The 5,537-nt window shown below is 42.6% G+C and overlaps 1 non-coding gene across 1 annotated transcript; it reads right to left on the bottom strand.

Annotated features, from left to right (window-relative positions):
- Positions 1-4,672: 4,672 nt before the first annotated feature.
- On the bottom strand, positions 4,673-4,745 carry TRNAK-CUU (transfer RNA lysine (anticodon CUU)). The gene has a single exon. It is a non-coding gene; the product is annotated as a tRNA-Lys (tRNA).
- Between the last annotated feature and the right edge of the window lie 792 nt (positions 4,746-5,537).

Below are 5,537 nucleotides of genomic sequence, written 5' to 3'. Positions count from 1 at the left end.
TCACTTGATGACTCAGGGCCTCCTGGATGGGAACTACGTGATGTTCTTCTCCTTGAATAAAGTTCCCTGGAAGGGTTTGCCTCTGTGCACAAGGTTTAGTCTGGTTTTTCTTCTTAGGAGAGAGACACCAAGTGAGCCTGGCTTTTCCTCGATTTCTGCTCAGCCAGAGAATGGCTGGAAGTCAGGTTTGGCTGTGGTGGTTCTCAGATGCCTGGTATCGGCAGCTCTCTCTGTCTTTTTCCAACAGGATCTCCCCACTGGGAAGTATAGTATTGTGGCCATGAGCACGTGCTCTGAAGCCACACTGGGTTCAATTCCCAGTTCTACTTCTTAAAGCTATGTCAACTTGGTTGAGTGACTTAACTTTACTGTGCCTCAGTTTTCCCATCTGTAAAATGGGTTGCTCTGAGAATTAAATGAGTTTATTTTGTAAAGTGGTTAGAGCAGTGCCCATTACATAATAACTGGTATGTAGGTGTAGCCTGTCCTGTGTCTCTTCCAGTTGTCTTACTTTGCCCTCTTGGTAGAGATGCAATAGACAGTGAGGGACACAAACATTAATAAGGGAGAATGATATCTGGGGCACTTTACATATGTAATTCATGAAGCTCTTAATATTCATACAAGGTAGGTACGCTCACCCCCATTTGGCTGATGAGGATACAGAGTCTCATTGTGGGGAAGTAATTCATGCAAGGTCATCTCTGTTGTGGAGAAGCTTCTAAGACCCCAGCACCCTTGATGGGCATTCTCTTCTGACCTCTTCGTCTGCTGGCCCAAGTCTGCTAGGCCCTCGGCTGTCTCTCAGTTCACTCCTCACTCTAATCTGTCTGGTCTTGGAGTCAGGACAGTCACCAGGAGTATTAGAGTAAATACACTGCCTGCTCTAACAAATAAACTCCACTCTCAACGCTTACCACACTGGAGATTTCTCACGCACATCACAGTTTAATGAAAATCAGGTATGGTGGGTGGGGAGAATCCTGTTCCACACAGTCACTCAAGGACCCAGGATCTTTCCGTCTAGTGGCCTTGCCACCTTTGCCACCTTCCAAGGGCTCAGAGTGCTCCCTGCCCCGCCCCTGGTCCTCTGCATTTGGCCAGCCAACAAAGGAAGAAGGAGAGCATGGAGGCTTGGAGAGTGGCCTATGGGGAGAGAGACTGTCTGCTTCATCTGAATCTCACCCTTGCCCAGGAGCCATGAAATGCATGCTTGCTGAACTGAGGGGCTCATCATGGGGAAACTTGAAGGATACCTAAGTCTGCCTGGGAAAGGTGGGTAAGTGTTCACCAAAATGGGGACATCTGAGTCAGGTCTTGAAGAGTGAATAAGAGTTCTCTGGATAAGGAGGAGGGAAAGGCATTCTGGGCAGGAGGAATGATGTGCGCAAAGACACATCAGGAAAGTTCCTGGCTGGCACAGACAGGACAGGTAAGGAAACAACATGCAGAGTCATGGAGTGTGAGGTGGGGGCTGTGGGGAGGAGGCTGGAGAGACAAGCAGAGCTGGAATTTGGAGGTTTCTGTTCCTCCTTGCTTTCTATCCTTCAAGTCCCAGCCCCAGGTTTCTTCCCCAGGACTCTAAGATGTGGGGATCTCTCCCTTCTGTCCTCAGAAGCACTGATGTTCAGAGCATTTTAACCTGGAATGATCCAATCTGACCCTCACAGCAGCCCAGTGAGGTGGAAAGGACGTAGGTAATTATAGTCCCCATTACTTTTATTGTCTGATTGTTTATTAGGGGTTTATTTCAAAAAGTTGACTTTTGTTTATTGAAGTTGTATATGGTAAACTTGCTAACTTCATCTATAGATGCTTTTGGATTTGCTATGTAGACAATCATATGCAAATAATCACAGTCCTATTTCTTCCTGTTTTTATTTCTTTTCCTTACCTTATTGCACTGGTGAGCATCTCCAATAAAATGTAATACAATCAATGCCAGTAGACAGCCTTGTCTCTTTCCTGATCTCAGTGGGAAAACTTTCAGTATTTCACTATTAATTAAAATATTTGCTTACAGACATTTAAAATGTTTGCTTAAAAGTAGGTACCTTTTATCAGATTAAATGTTTCCTCTTATTCTAGACTGCTAATTCTTTAAAAATCATAAATCAGTGTTGAATGTTATCAAATGCTTTTCCTCCATCTGGTAAGATAATCTTATAGATTTTTCTACTTTTTCTGTTAATGAGCTAATCATCAGTGCTTTCATCAGTGGTTCTCAACTGATGTTAATTTTTCTCTCTAGGGGACATTTGGCAATTTCTGGAGACATTCTTTATTAACTCAGTTGGGTGTGTGTGTGTGTGTGTGTGTGTGTGTGTGTGTGTGTGTGTTATTGGTATTTAGTGCATAGAAGCCAGGGGTGTTGTTAAACATTCTATAATGCACAGAAACTGCCCTCCACAGCAAAGAATGATCCAATAGTGAGGCAGGAAAATAGGTCTGGAGCCAGGGAACATAAGGCTGATTCACACTTCAGCTATGGCAGGAAATATCCTCTCCATAGGATATTTAGGGTGTATGCCAAGTGTATGCCATAGGGTGTATGCCAAGTAAATAACTTTGTAACTTTACCTCCTCCTCTTCATTTACATAGGGCATAAACCAACTAACCAATGAGATCCTCTCGAGGGTATTTAAACTGCCAAAAATTCTGTAATGGGCCCCTGAGCCCCTATGCTCAGGCCCACTGCCACACTGTGGAGTAAACTTACATTTTCAGTAAATTTCTTCATTCTTTCCTTGCTTTGTTTGTGTGTTTTGTTCAATTCTTTGTTTAAGATGTCAAGAACCTGGACACCCTCCACTGGTAACATATTTTAGCGAGCCAGCCCGGAGAACTTCCAGGAGAAGTTAGGTCCAAAGTTTGGGATTTATTTTTTTTCTTTCCCCTTTCCTTTCTGCTCCATACAGGGGAATCCGTCTCTGTCTCTCTCTTTTCCTTTCCAATTCAAGACCCTTGGCGGGCAATGCCTAAACACAGAAGCAACTGCAGGTTTCTGGCCATGGTTGGTGAAACTAAGGGGTTCCCATGTGGAGGTGCCTAACTGCCACTGACCGGTTCACTTAAGGGACCAGGGGTTTTTTTTTTTTCTTCCCCCTTTCTTTCTTTTTCAGTCTTTCAGCCACTGTTTCCTAGTAGCTCCTTGGAAATGGAGGGCAATTGACTGGCGTCACTCCCTGGTATTGCCTGAAAGCCAAGGAGTGAGTGGGAGTAACTGCCCTAACTGGAAGGGGAAAAGACTCTTTTTTAAAAAATCTTTTCTGTGTGTAGTCCCTGGTCCCTACATGTGACCCAGCTCAGAGCAAACTCGCATGTTTCAGGTGACTTAAACCATTCTTTTATGCTAAATTCTTTCCTTCCCCTATTCAACTGGCTAAAGCAGAAGAAACCTACCCAGCCTCCAGTTCCTATCATTAAAGTTCATGGGATAGGAAGCATGGGAAAGCATGGTCTTAACAAATTATAAGGATGCTAAAAGTCGGGGATTACACCCAGGTACCGAGGGAAAGCTCATAGTAGGCTCTGGAGGGAAAGCATGCAAAGTGGCACTGGTGCCTACCTAAGGTCAGAGACTTCTAATACTCTAAGATTGGACCCCACAGGGGGACAGACACTCCAGGGGATCCTAGAGACCTCAACCTCCCTGAAGGGGATGCTCTCAGCAGAGGTTCTGAGGTCTAGTAATAAGCCCTTCTTATAATTTTCTCTCACAGTTGCAATGCTGTTTAGCTCCAACATTGTTTGGAATCTGGAGTTTACCATTGAATGGGAACGTGGAATGGCATTGCATGTATCCAGGCTTTTGTGCTGCTGTTCTAAGCAGGGAACCTGGTTAATGTGTGACACTCTCCTTTGGTGCTGTTTGGAGCCCCAGTGCTCTTTGGAGTCTGGGGAAATTTGGCCTTTAAATATCAAATTGCCATGGAGACTGCCTTACCTGAAATTTTAGTTCACAGCCTTCATTGGATTAGCTATTGGTGCAAACAAAGTAAAACTGACAAGCTTGTGTTACTGTCTCATGGCTAAGGTTCCAAGCTATTGGATCTTTGTTTGTGTGTGTATATACATGTCTTTGTATTGCTGTGAGAAATGGGAAAGTTCTTCTTCAAAGATTATAAAAAGTCACAATTTCTTACTATAAGATTGTTATCCTCTATTAGTGTGTGTGTGTGTGTGTGTGTATATGTGCATGTGTATGTATATATGTGTGTGTGTGTATATATATATATACCAAATCAGCTGTCCTAGCTTGCTCCAGCATGCCTGGACAGAACTAGTCAAGCCCCAGCCCATAGTGCATACCACTCCTTGTTTGGAGATGCTTCCTTAACTATCCCTGGACAACTTTCTTTTCTTTCTTTGTTCTGTTCCCCTTACCTAATAAGAAAGCTTTAAGCTAACAGCCAATCGGGTAAATTGTAAAATGTGAGGTCCTATTCCAGCCCATGGAAACTGGACACAGTAGTAGGGTAAACACATCAGGTTATAAATAACTCTGTCTCCTTTATTAGGTGTACTCTTGTGGCTGGACAGCTATTGAGTAGCACCCTTTCTGCAGAAAGTAAAGCTCGCCTTGCTGAGAGATAATTTGTTCCTGCATTAATTCTTTTTTTTTTTTTTTTTTTTTTTGTGACACTGAAAACTTAATTCCCAAAAATTTGGCACCCAATGTGGGGCTTGAACCCACGACCCTGAGATTAAGAGTCTCATGCTCTACTGACTGAGCTAACTGGGCTTTTACACCACCAAAAACTTCATTCCCAACATTGCTATCTCATGGCTAAGATTCCAAGCTATTGGATCTTCATTTGTGTGTGTGTATACATGTCTTTTGTATTGCTATCTCATGGCTAAGGTTCCAAGCTATTGGATCTTTGTTTTTGTGTGTATGCATGTCTATATGTGCTTGTTTGTATGTACACTTATTGTTCTATGTTGTGTCTACCAAATTGGCTTATAAGTAAAAGAGTGCTTATAAATTAAGTAAATAAGGCTAAGCAATTTTCAAGTTCACATGACTTAAGTATAACTTTACTAAACAAGCTAGCTTAAAAATTATTGAACTAAAAGTAAAAATGCCTTCAGAACTGTCAGCATACATTTTGTCTGAATTTTATGTTTGTCTTTGCTAGATATTTTGAGATGTCAGTGTTTGGCATGGAAGGTTGTAAAACTATAAACCCAGCCAAAACAAAATATCTTGGTTTGTGTGCTTTCTTTTGACAAACATGAGTAATTTATAAAAGGAAAATATCTTGGGCCCCCCCAAAATTACTAGGCTGAAGGGAAGATTTAGGGTGGGAGCTGCTTGAACCTGCCTCCCATTCTATTCAAAGTCTCACTAAGATAAATGCATATCTAATTTCCTCCTTTGGAAAGGCTAATCAGAAAAGAATGCAACCCTTCACCTCACACCTACCTGTGACCTGGAAGCCCCAAGCCCCCTCCCCGCTTTGAGTTGTCCTGCCTTTCCAGACAAAACCGATGTTCATTTTACATATGTTAATTAATGTCTCATGCCTCCCTT

The sequence above is a fragment of the Macaca mulatta genome, chromosome 1 (genome assembly GCF_049350105.2).
Source record: "Macaca mulatta isolate MMU2019108-1 chromosome 1, T2T-MMU8v2.0, whole genome shotgun sequence".
Classification (NCBI taxonomy): domain Eukaryota; kingdom Metazoa; phylum Chordata; class Mammalia; order Primates; family Cercopithecidae; genus Macaca; species Macaca mulatta.
The sequence above is the reverse complement of the archived record's forward strand: the minus strand, read 5'-3'. Positions and strand labels throughout refer to the sequence as shown.